The sequence below is a fragment of the Apodemus sylvaticus genome, chromosome 2 (assembly GCF_947179515.1).
Source record: "Apodemus sylvaticus chromosome 2, mApoSyl1.1, whole genome shotgun sequence".
NCBI classification, from domain to species: Eukaryota; Metazoa; Chordata; class Mammalia; order Rodentia; family Muridae; genus Apodemus; species Apodemus sylvaticus.
In genome coordinates this window covers 75,707,014-75,720,841 of record NC_067473.1, presented here as the reverse complement: position 1 = coordinate 75,720,841, position 13,828 = coordinate 75,707,014, and positions in this window count along the sequence as shown.

Sequence of the window (13,828 nt, the reverse complement as noted above, 5' to 3'; positions counted from 1 at the left end):
GCATTTTCAGTAGAGCGCCAAGTTCAGATGTCTGAGCTGAACTTGGAGACCTATGTGGTTCCCGAGGCCACGTCCCGTTCAAAGCCCTATTCACCGGCTCAGTATTAGTAAGAACCATGTGAAATAGGAACTTGTGATACTACTTCACAGATGAGAAGACTAACATAACTAAAATGTGGCTCTAAGCCCAGCGGTGGCCTGACAAAGTGGGATAATTGCTCTGCTGCGTGTCCTCCATCAGATACTTTCAGACATGACTCCCCTAGGTGGGGGGGGGGGGAGGATCTGGGGAGAAGAAAGCCTTGGGGAGTGAGCCACTCCATACTTGGTAGGTAACACCAATGTATCTATCAACAATGTATATTCCAACCTGACGGTGCTACACATCCTTGCAAATGTGCTGAGATTCAGTCTTCATACTTTTCTCCTCCCTTTTATTCCCCTAGGTATCTGACTAATGACAATAAAACCCCTGACACAATTATGTTTGAAAGATTTGCTTTTTACACAAAATGTCATCCATGTCAAAAAAAAGCATATCCAAAATATATATTTTCCCTCAAACCTGGAAGTATCCCAGAAATAGGAGGTCACATAAGCATCTCTGTGAAGGTCCAACATCAGGACCAAACACCAACTTTTTGGTAAAGTTCCTATGGCCCATGCGGGAGAAGACCGAGGACAGGCCAGAACTCTCCCCTTCCCATGTTTTCCCCCAAAAGATTCAGTCAACACTTCTATATGAAGCCCTGAATTTTATGAAGATTTCTGGACAGTCTGTCAAAAACTGCCATCCAGTTTTAACTTCTAGCTAAAGACACTGTGATCTATCAGCTCACTGTTACGCTATGATAGACTTGTGCTGGAGAGCTGACCCGCCCTGACAGAAGCCCTCCCGGCTACCTGGGGGAGGGTTGGGTGGCAGCTCTCAGTAATCCTCAATTCTTACCCCTTGACACTTTAATTACAGTCATTTAGCAGTCTGTTAAGCACACTATGAAGAATTTTCTGAGAAGAGCCAATGAGGGCAGAGTTTGGAGGTACAAGAAGATATTTGTGAAGGGAATCCCAGGCAGTCTAAAGTTGGGAAAAGGCCTGGTTATCATTCAGCCCAGTGACCGTGACTCCCCCAAGGTCATACTGTTAATTAGTGCCTCCCTGGGCCCCTGACTAGATGAGAAGCTGAGATGTTTAATGGGGTTATCTGGGCATCACAGACTGTGACCATTTTTCCAGAGAAGCACAGCATCTGAGCTTCTTATAAATTCTTAGTCACATCAGAAAGTCTCTTAGGGTCTAGGGAAAGTTGGAGACCACCAGAATGGCTCACAATCCTGGTGGCTCTCAGACAGGAAACAATTGCTCAAGGCAGTGTGAGATCCTCCCCTCATCCCACCTCCTATGTTCTCCTGTGGCTGGAGCAGCAGCTGCCTGCACGGATGGGATGTAATGATTCGGTGCTGGCTTCCTGTGCCTTCTGGAGGATCTGGTGCAATCAGAAACAGCACCAGTGTTGCTGGTCATTTTATTCAAGGGGCAATAACACAGTTCTGGCATTCAAATGTGCTAATCTTTTGCCCGACTTTTTTTTTTCCTGATACCCCAAACAATTTTAACTCCACAGTTTGGAAAATAAGCATTTTTTCAATTTGATAGATACAGTTCATTTCATCCTAAAAGTGAACGTTTACCTTTTTCTCCATATGTTAAATCCCTGAGTTTTTTTTTTCATGTATGCCAAGCACTGTTGGGCTTTATGCTGATTATTTCCAGCTTGTTTGGCTAGGTACATATACATGCAATGGGTTAGATTTCAAGTCTGTTTATAATATTCTGTGAGTTTGAGTTTCATAGTACAAACTCTTAGATTCTGGGTATCACCAACCTCCTCTCTCAGAGCTAAGAGTCAGGATGAAGGACAGGAATGAGACACAAAATCATTCAAAGGCCAGAAGTCATATGAAGAAGATGGGTAGAGGAGGTTAGACCAAGGTTGTGAGAGGGCCCTGATTCTAGGGGAAAATGATCCACAATTCAGAAGCAGCAGAAGAAAAGCAAACCCTATTTTTACCCAACTGATAAATTAAACATAATAAGAAATGAAAGCTATACATGCACAAAAACAGGAAACAGCAAAAAAGCATGGTTTACTGAGGAGCTCAGCTGGGTGGGGCTGATGCTGGGGAGCTGAGCAGTGGGAGGGGAGATCAGGATGTGACTTATGGGGAACAGTAGGGGAAGAGGCAGGAGGCATTAAACCAGCGTTTGACCCTGACTACAGACACAGAGCCATGTCTTCTAGGAGAGCCTCCGGCTCTCCCATTGGCATCTCAAAGCCACTGATGCCCAGCACAGGTTCCACACCACTGTGTATGGGATCACTTTGCTATGTGCTCCTTTGTATCTGCATTTTTGCTGTTTCAGTGTATATAATCAACTAGTGCAGGGGAGGGGCCTTTCCTTAGGCATTAGTAACTGCACTAACAGGCATGGTGCATCCATGATAAGGACACTGGATGCTAAGGGGATTCTGAGTACAAAGAGGTTCCTATTTTTTTTCTCAAAACGATCTTGTAACACACATCTTGTTTTCACATTATAAGTGGACAAATCAAGGCAGGAAATTTATCTAAGATCGAAGGGCTGTAAGTAGAATGACCAGGGCGTGGAGATAGTGTGTCTGCTTCTGGAGTTGGTTTTCAAAACCACGGATGTTCACCTGCCTCCCCAACAGGTTCTGTATGTATGAGTGGAGGTCATACACAGTGTTTTAATGGAAATCCTATTCATTGAAACCCTATATGAACTTGTGTGGTATTTAATTCTTCAACAATGAAAAGACCTCCGTCGCCAAGTCAACAACGGGCTCTGCATTTGATGAAGGTGAAGCTCCCACAGGCTGGTGTTGCTCACTGGGGTCTGTGAAGCAGAAGTGCTGTGTCATGACTGTGCTAAGTACAGAGTCTGTCCAGACCACTGGGTTCTTTCCTTGATTCACACTACCCTTCCCCCTGAGTCTTTAGATGATGCGGTATTATCCAAAGTCTCAGAAGCATTCAGATCATGAGAAATGAGAACCCAATGTTTTCAAGTTCAAGTGGGAGAGTACCCAGAATGCCACATTACTGACAGTGATGATAGCAAAATCATCAACTTCCCAATTCAGAAAAACAGCCTGAATGGGACTGCCAGTTTCTGGCCAAGACCCAAAACTACTAGGAGCCAGAAGATTCTGAGAGAAGGACCCAGATAATATTTTGCCTTGCATCCCTAAAAGGAGGCTTTAGGGTGGCTAAACCATAGCCTACTGCTATTTCCCAGCCAAACATAGGCACTTGGGAGTCGAAATCCATCATGATTCATCCTTGGCTAGGGAAGAAGATGAACATAAAAAGGAAGCTGTTGACAGCTCTTGTCCTAGACAAAGCCAGAGCAAAATAAAAGTCAGAACAAAAGTCAAAGGAATGTAAGTAATGCGTTATTCCCACATCTTCAAGCTGCCATAGACCAGAAGAACCTCCCTGAAGAAGGGCGGCCAAGCTCAGTCAGTATCCAGCTAGGGTAAGAACCCCATCATGTGATTCCAACTCCACCCGCTTCTGCAGCGCAGCTGTGCAGGCAGAGCGCCACCTTTCCCAGGATTCCCCTGTGTTTTGACTGATACATATTAAATGCTTCAGACTTTCAAGGGCTGGCCAAGCAAATCTTGGACAGAAGAATCAGACTTCAATAAACTCCCAATGTTTAATGTCTTGATTTTGGCTCAGTATTTAGAAATGGAGAGAAAGCAGATAAACAAAGCCAACCCTTCATTTTGAATTCACTTAGATGATGGATGCTTAATCACTGTGAAAAGCAATCACTGCCCAGTCACCTATCAATATGTGTTTCTACAAAAGCCTGAAGAAGGTATACCTACAAGGCAGTGAAAGTTTATATAGATAAGCTAATAGTTGGATATTTAAACAAATCATAGGGAATCATATTATTTTAACTTAAAACTACATAATGTGTGTGTGTGTGTGTGTGTGTGTGTGTGTGTGTGTGTATCTGGTGTGTATCTGGGGAAATTGTAGTTACCCCGCTTGAAGAGACACCCTTTGGTTACCTCCCAGAAACTTAAGAAGATAAGACTCCATTGCTCCAGACTCCTTATGCTCTGGACACAGGTCTTGGAGGAACTGAGCTGGGACTATCCTGGAATTCTCCTCACGAAGGCTAGTTCTCCTAGTACCATAAGGAGCTATGAAAACTGACAAGGAATAAAAGCCATCCATAGTCCTATTCAGTTGTGCACCTACAAACCACAATAACCAGCACAGAAAAATGTCCCCAGAGGTGCAATGGTAGCATTAGATCCTGGGAGTAGCCATCCGCTGTCTAATTGGACTTAAGGCCCTCTCGATAGAAGGAAATCCATGCCTGGCACTATAGACCTAACCAACAGAGGCTGCTGAGGCCATAGACCCTAGAGAAGAGCACATTGCTGCTGCTTCCCTACACCAGTGTGATCTCTAACTAGTCTTTTATTTATTTATTTATTTATTTATTTATTTATTTATTTAATGTATGTGAGTACGCTGTTGCTCTCTTCAGACACACCAGAAAAGGGCATCAGATCCCATTACAGATGGTATTGAAGCACCATGTGGTTGCTGGGAATTGAACTCAGGACCTCTGGAAGAGCAGCCAGTGCTCTTAACCACTGAGCCATTTCTCTAGCCCCTCTAACTGCATTCTAAGTACCTATGCTTATATCTACAGACAAAGTTATCATCCATCCATCCTTCACCAAAGAAGCTTTTTTTTTTCCAGAAAAGACCTTCACAGAAAGAAAATGCATAGAACAACTAACTGTGGGGAGCCCACCCCAATAATACATCTATGATACAGCCCCTACACCTAATGCTCAGGGGACATTAAATAATATCAAACATTTAAAGAGAATCATACAGAACTACATTTCATCTTCAGACTCAATGCTTCAGACTAGGCATGCCTCCTATATTCTAATTCAGCATTCATAAAAATAGTGTTTCTATTTAAGATGCTTTGCTTTGGTATTTATTGTAATTTAATAAGTTCAGGGAGAAAACTGAAGAAAGAGTGAGAAAAATGCTGTTCTTCATGAGTGTAATGAAAACTCCTAAGCTGCTCTAAAAGTTCTGCCCTGGGGGGAATGCACTGGACTCTCCCTTGTGAGACAAACAAAGAAAAATGCACTGCATTAGAATGCTGAAATGCTCAAACCCTATGCAGTCAATAACCAGATGTGCAACTTTGAAAAAAGTTTACTTAACCTTGGAATTCGTCTATGTCCTTTGGGGGAAATATGGATACTATTTCCTCTGATGCCTGTATGAAATATCCCCATATGCATAAAAACTTAAATCATTGCCATCTAGAAAATATTCAATAAACGGTGGCTATGCTGATGATCCTTATTAATAAAAAAAAAGAACAATATGTCAAGAATTATCCAGTTAGAAGCTCTGTAAGCTTGAAAAGTACCTTCATCTCTCTGCTTCTCAGTTTGTTCATTCAAAAACTAGATACAATGTTTCATAGGCTTATTAATGAGTTACAACTGGACACAAAAAACATATAGCTAAGCAGGTATATGCTCTGAGCTCAGTACGGTTCAGACAATTTATATAGCAATATGATGTTATGTTCTTTTCAAATCGAAGACCGCAACTAAGTACCGAATCTCATCTTACTATAAAGAATAAAATGCCCGTGTAATTATTAGACCAATATAGGAAGTGCTTAAGTAAATACTATCATGAGTTGAGTGTGGCAGTGTGCAACTTTAATTCCAGCAGTTAGGAGGCAGAGGCAGAATGATCTCTGGGTTTGAGGTCAACCTGATCTACAGAGTGAATTTCAAGACAGCCAGAGCTACACAGAGAAATTGTCTCAAAAATCAAAACAAAAACAAAAATGAAACTATAATCATGAATCTCTAAAACTGCATGATATATCATTACATAAATTTCTTCCTTATTCCTGTGGCAAAGCTATAGAAGAATATACAAAATCTAGCTTATGAATAATTCTTCATAAATTAAGTATAAGTACAGGACTGGACAAACGGCTCGGGGTTGAGACACTTGCCACTCCTGCAGTAGTCCTGGCTTTGGTTCCCAACACCCATGTCAGGTGGCTCATGACTGCCTGGAACGCTTGCTCCAAAGGTCCTAATACTGTCTTCTGGCCTTTATAGACACTACATACATGTGGAACTGCTCTGACAAACAGACACATGACATAAATAAAAGGTTCTATTTTCTTTTACAAAGAAGAAAGAATCTAAGTAAAACAAACTCCATCTGTAGCTCTGTAGCTATAGGCAGAGATCAAAAGAGATTTGGGAATTATCTTCAAAAGCTTTTGACACCAAGCTGGTGTGAATTTCCAAAGATTTATCACACTCTGAACTCTAGACTAGCTCACTTTATAACAGATAAAAGCCACTACAGCAGCTATGAAAATAGACAGTGAATAAAATACCCAATTAGATTTATTAGTCAGTGATAATAAAAATAATGTTTCTGGAAAGTTCTTCTGTTTTGTGTACCTAGGTGTACATAGAAAACATAAAAGGTTTTTACTATCTCATGGCTTTAGTTTTAAGATATTCTTGAAAGAGTAGTTTCTCAATTAATTAAATTAACTTTCCATTACTAAACCTGTTTGTATAATTTGGTGCTAATGCAAATAAGATGATGGGAAACGAAATGGCCGTTTTAGAGTTAAGCCTGTGGTTTAGACACTGAGCTCTGGAGTCTGAGCGCCTGAGTATCAGCATTTTCTATAGATGAGCATTTCCATGGCCTCTCCTGACCCAGCCCCTACCTACCAGATTCTCTGGGCCGCTTTCGAGATATTGTATGGCTTTGTCTGGAAAGAGTGAAATAGAGGCAGGGAACTGAGAAGCCACAGAAGTGGTTCTGTTGCGTTCCTCTTCCCACAAGAGATGTGCTGCTCAGAGTTGCTGGCCTGTGTCACAACCGGCGATCCAAAGAATCACTGTGTTTGCTATTATTCCAAAAGACTCTTATCCAGGCCAACCTATATAGATGCAACTGAAATTAAAATAGTTGATTTATTCAACTGCAAAATTTGCTATTCTCTTACAGGACAATAAATAGGTAGATAGGTAGATAGATAGATAGATAGATAGATAGATAGATAGATAGATAGATAGATAGATAGTGTTTTTAGGCAGATACATATATTAAGAATGTGTTTGACCAGAAGTTGACTAGAATAAATATATAAACAAATTAAAAAGCATAATGTACTGTGGGCTTCTCATTTCCCATACATCTCTTCTGTTTATAGGGATTTTTTGTTTTGTTTTGGTGGTTTTGGGGGGGGGGGGGTGAGGGGATACCAACAGCCAGTTTTAAAAGGACAATGCAGTGCCAAAAAACAGGGAAGAAACATTTGAATTGCTGTTACGTCAACTACTTCAATATACTTTTTAAAGTCTGAGGGTGTTTTGGCAATTTTTCATATAAAGCACTTCTTTGGGTCTTGACGGCCAATCTGTCAGCAAACTGTTCGATGTGCTTCATGATGCCCCTTGTCCTTCTGTCTCTCCATTGTCTCAGAGCTGCCCAATTGTTTCCACACTGATTGATTTCGTCTAGGGTGCCTGTGTGCCTCATTTGGGAAACAACGCTGCTCACTTTGAACCCTTCATTCTTGTAAAAATGAATTGAAAGGAATACCTTTAAATAACTCTAAACTAGAAAAGGAGAAAGATGATGAATAGAGACGAGTTTTATTTCTATATAAAGACAATTTATTCGCTTAAAGAACAGCTATGGTCCTATTGAGGCTAGGACAAAGTCCTGGTATCCTACCTCTGAGATCCAGTCTTGAATGTTCTCCTTGGAGTTCAGGCTTGCTTTTTAGTTTACTAACGTGGAGACTTTACAAACAGAAAACAGGTCTGCGTCTAAAGGCTGACTTTTCTGCTTTACTAACCCAAGGCAAGGAAGGTGTCCTGGGCAGAAGTTGATGCTCAGTCTGCTAACAACAGCTTTGACCACAGGCTTCAGAGATTTCACTTGGAAGTATCAATACAATACTGCCAATATCAAAACAAGAGGCTGAAAAAGTGCACTTCTGGCCATGGTTAAGTCCTACCAGCCCGACCCTGAAGCTCTGACTTAACATGGTTTTTCAGTATTTTGTTTTAATTATTGTTACTAAATTTTGAGCATGATCTATAGAAAATAAACTCTAGGGATGAAGAGATGGCTAAGCTGTTAGGCTTACAACCAAAATTGTAAGAAATAAACTTAGCTTTAGTAAATCCCAATTCTGTGATGGCTAAAACACAATCAACCTAATTGTTTCCCTTCCAGAAAGCAAGGCTTGTAATTTGATATTCTGAGGCAACAGCCAGATAGGTAAGGAAGACATGGGGGGGTTGGGGTTGGGGGGCAGAATCACACTTCAAAGACATTTCAGCACTCTGAACTTCTTCATGCACATGAATATTTAAAATGTTAAGAGTCCCTTAAAAATTCAAACATCGGTTTGCATGAAGTATAAAATGTGCTTCACACATGTACTTTGAATTTTTAATGAACCATTTGCTATTTGTAGCAAAAGTGCAAAATTCTTCCTAAAATGCAAGGCAAGAAAAATTGACACAGCCAAAGTTACAAACCAAAGACTCTCAGAGCTCCAAAAGTCCCAGCACTCAGGAGGTTTCCTCTAAAGGAGGAATATGGAAAGTCCAGGACACAGTAATGAGCTGACTTTTAAGGCTCTCTTTTCTACAGTGATTTACATTTATAAAGTTTATTGCAAAATTTTCATATTTATAACAATAACACATGTAGTCTGCATAATAAACCTTTCAGCGCCGGCAGATGTTCACAGCCATGATAAATGTCCAAAGCACTAGACATGGCTGTGCGCCTCAAACACACAGCACAACAGTAAACCCTTGACAACCTTAGGTGGTTCATCTCCTTTCTGGTTCCCTAGTGTGGCCATGCCTGCCATGGCAGTCTGTCCTGGAGGTGTGTCCATGGAAACCAGCAGAAGCTTTAGGCTAGGCAATGTGCCACAGGTGGTGTTTCCACTGTTTAATATTATTAATTGTGGTGTTTTTGTTGGAGGCTTTCCTGACCATAGAATCATCATCATAGGTTCTTTGTGGAAAATTTAAAGAAGATACTTTTTTAACCTCATGATCTTCTACAAAAACAGAAGTATCTTTAGGTATGCACTCACCCAACTCAGCAGTTCAGGAACCAGTCCCAAGTGAAATTCTCTAGGAGTGTCTAAGTTACCCTAGGACATTTGTGTAGAAAGTGTGGTTGGTGTAAATCTGAGCTTCATTTTGACATCACTGTTATACTGTCCCGGAACCAAAACCACTAGTGGAAATAAATGTTTTCCAACACATACTAAGGAAAGAAAGCAAAAGAGACAAGAGGAAGAAACTACTGAGTACTTCAGCCACAACCTCCATGGCCATGACTAGTGGAAAATTCCAAGAACTGGTGTCAAGGAAAGATGGGCTGGTGCAGAGGACTGGTGTGGCCCATCCCCCTGCCTCAGCCCTGGTTATTGTAGATGCTGCCATGAGGGGAACTGGAAGCAGGGCAGAGAGAGGATGAGCAGTGATGTCATGTCTTTACATCAAAAGATAGATCGTTTTTATCTGAAAATCTAAAAGTCTTTGTGACAATTTAAGCATAAAATAAAGACTCCCCTCATTAAACCAAGCTTCCCGTCTTTGACACTCCTATTATCACTAATTTTCAATAAAGTACAATAGGTCTTGCTAAGCAATATTAAAACCACCCATGCTACAAGCTCAGCTTTCTGCAGCACTCCATATGGTGGATTCATAATAAATTTCTACTGGGAATACAATCATAAACCGCTATTTTCTGCTATAAAAAACCATTAAAGCACAGACATGCACAAACAAGGTAATCTGCAATAAATTTGAAAATGTTAAGATACTACAAATGTAAATGTATTCAGCCCCATTGCGGTGCATGTAATTTCCATAGCTTTATTAGAAATCTTGCCTTAGCAGCGTCTTGGCGATAGGTTATAAATATAGGAGGAATGAGTCAGCATGCAAATCCCTTCTGTAGAAGGAAGAAAAAAAAAACAATCTGAAAAGGTTTTATAGCCCAAAGCTTCTTGTTACTTTGTAAGAATAGTAATGTAAGTTCTTGTTTGGAACCTGCTGACAAGAAAATTCTCAAAACATTGTGCAACTGCGAAAGTCTTTACAAAAATATTTAGTGTGTGTGTGTGTGTGTGTGTGTGTGTGTTTATGTAAGGTCACAGAGATAACATTTCCCAAAGAAGCACTGAACTGGTGGACTTTCTTCTGCACACAGTGGGGAACACCAGGGAGAAGCAGTGAATTCCCACCCCACCCCTTGGCAAAGGAGCAGCACTAGCCTCAAACACGCTTCTGCGCTTCTGCGCTGGGGGCAGGAAGGTACTGTCTTTCCTTACAAAGTTGAAGAATGACAAGCCTAGGGAACAACCACAGGAGTGGGGGTCATGAGAAAGGTGTCACAAAGCAGGAGGCTACTTAGGTGTGAAGAATGGTGGCCAAGATGGGGGCTCTGAAGGAGAGAAATTCCAGAAAAAGGTGTCATTTTTGGAAAAAAAAACCTCAGAAGGACAAAAAGATCATGGACAGACAACTATTTCTGAGAGTCAAAAGCCCACTCTACCATTTGAAAGATTAACTCTGGGCTTGATGAAAAACCGGAGCTAGCCCTCAAGGGCTGGGGAGTGGATGGCTAAGGAGAGTGTCAGAACTAGATGTGGACACACTACAATTCACAGGCCCAGGTGTCGTGCTGTGATGGTGCACTTCTGGAGCCGCAACACTGAGGAGGCTGAATAGAGGACGTCTAGCTTCAGGTGGGCATAAGCTACATAGGGGAGACTCTGTCTCAGAGAGAAAGAGACAGAGACACAGAGAGACAGAGAGGCAGAGGCAGAGAGGCAGAGGCAGAGAGACAGACAGAAACAGAAAAAGAGAGACAGAGACAGAGACAGAGAGGGAGAAAGGGTTGGGGAGGAGCCTGGCATAGGTGCCACTTAGGGGAGACACAAACAATGAAGCTTTAGCCAGTGAAAGCATTAGACCAACAAAAGCAAACCCACAGACAGCAGGAGTTTTTCTCCATGGCCTAAAGCTGCAAAGCCTTGTGGAGGAGAAAGGTACAAATGCAGGCAGCAGGATGAGCCTCTCCATTTGCTCAAGTAGAAAAGAAGGACAGCATTAGTGAAGAGAAAGAAGAGCTGCCAGGAGTGAGGGAGGAAGCTGCTGGGACGGAGGCCGGATGAACTTCCATGATTTCAGAGCACACAGAGACCAAGGCAGAATATGAGTTTTTAAACATATGTACTCGGTTTTTCTCTGTGCATCTGCACTTCCCTGTGGAAGTATCTGCAAAGAAGGCCAGCTAACCACACGAGCATGCATGTGGCACATACATGGACAAAAAGATCATACAGAGAGAGACAGTACAGGAGCAAATACACACAAACACACAAACACACACACACACACACACACACACACACACACACACACGTCTATATGAAAGGTCATTTTCCTAAAAGCCTTTTTAAAAGAAAATATTAACCAGAAGGAAATAACATAGTGGGGTGGGTGGATGTAGAAACTATTTGGGGAAGGTGAAAGCCAGAATATGAGCAAAATTCTAACTGGAACTCACAGAACTATTTTGAGAATGAAAACCAAGTGAAAAATGTCAAGTATAAGATTATTCTTATTTGACATTTTTATACAGCAGCAACTTATAAAAACATCAAACCCTGACATAACCCTTCCCCTAGCATTTTAACACATCATTATATTGTTAACAGTGTCAAATGGCTATAACCATTCCACGATTTTTTAATAGATTACTTTTATCATAAAAATGTCATTTTTAGGATAATCTGCATTCTCACATTTTTATGTTCAGCTATGGTCTTAAAATGTCAGCAGTGGGAGATCAGTGTGCCAGCCATTCTCAGAGTCTTGCTGAGATTCTAAGAATGTCAACACAGAAAAAGCCTTAATCTCGTGTGGCTGCTGCCCTCCATGTATTTTTTTTCTGCATCTATTCCACTTTTACAAATGATTATTCCAGAGTGCACGGATTGGAGAGAGCTGAGATAGTCAGTTAAAGCCGGAAGAGGCTGAAAGCCTCCGGTCACATGCAAAGCACGCTGTGTCAATCACACAAGAGCTTGTACCCATCAGCCCTGTGGGCAGGATTTTACACATCGCTTCTGGTTAGTCAGCAATGATAGCAACATTGCATCAATCTACTGCTGAGGACTGACATGCCAAATGTCCAACTAAGTTCTTTTATTATTATTTTTAATTATGTGATGTGTAGGTATCTATGTATAAGTAGGTGCATACAGAGAGGCATTGGGCTCCCTGGGGCTGGGGTTCTGGTGATTGTGAGCTACCAGAAACCAAACTCAGGTCCTCCAGAAGAGCAGTGAGTGTTCATAACCACTGGGTCATCATCTCCCTGGGCCACAGGCATGTTTCTTTGGCTGTCCCTCCTAGACATGAGGAAAACAATGCAACCTGATAGCATTATGTGTGATGAGGCTGCCCTGGCCACCAACAGAACTTAGAATTCAACTGAGTCAATAACTCTAAGTAGATGTCTTTGGGACAGGGTCACTCAGTGACTCTCTCTATATGTACCACGCTCTTGTTACAACTGCTCAACTGGAGAACGACAGTATGAACTCCACATAAACAAGCACAACTGTGTTTTACTAAAAATGACAGGCCAGGTCATGACTAAGCAAACACTGATTTCATCAAAGTTTAACAGTGATACACAAAATAGATGAGACCTTAGCAACTAAGAATCCAAGCACTTTACACAAATCCCCCCTTATCACATTCAGTCACCTCTGGCAAATGAGAAGACTCTAGGTCACAGAGGTTATATGAGTGATAGAAAGTCAGTAAGCTTAAGTAACAAAGAGCAAATTAAAACAGGCAGCAGGATCAAGGCTGTGGCTTTAAGTACTCCACACCTGATGTTCAATATATATGTATTCATAGTAATGATCTTAAAGAACAGGCAAAGATGGAAAATAACCAGATCTTATAAAGTTGCATAGAAAAGGGTGGGAGCCCTGGATGTCTCATTGCTCCACAAACCCATTCTCTACAGACAACTAATATGATGTTTCCATCACCTGTGTAAATGTTTACATGGCGTGTTTCCAACCCTTAACATGCCCCAAGTAGGTAAGAGTTATTTTGTCCTCATTGTATAGATGCAGGAAGAGAAGTCATCAAGATTTAGTAAATGAAATAAGGCCACACAATAGGATGAGACTCAATTCTAAATCATATTCAGATTCTATCTTCCCAGTCAGGTGGCTTTCTGACTCCCCAGATCAGCCCACAAGGCAGTAACTTGGAAAATCAGACTACCAAAAATGGAACAGCATCATATGAACACAGATTTTGCTATTCTTATTGAAATGAAGTTGAAATGAAGATATTGAAGAAAAAATTCCCCAGAGTCCCCCAGATCTTACATGGTTCTTCTTATTGTGGTAAGACTCTAGACAGAGTGTAGTGATTAAAAAAAAGAACAAAAACTTGTTAGTAAAACTCAGCTCCAGCCACCCAAAATTGAGGAGTGTCTCTCAAGACATTCTCTCTACAAGTGTCTCATCAGGGGCCTTCACTCCTTGTGGTCACATCAAGTCTAAGCCAGTGCTGGACCAGAGGGTCTCAGAGAGGAGGGGAGTATGAAGGCTC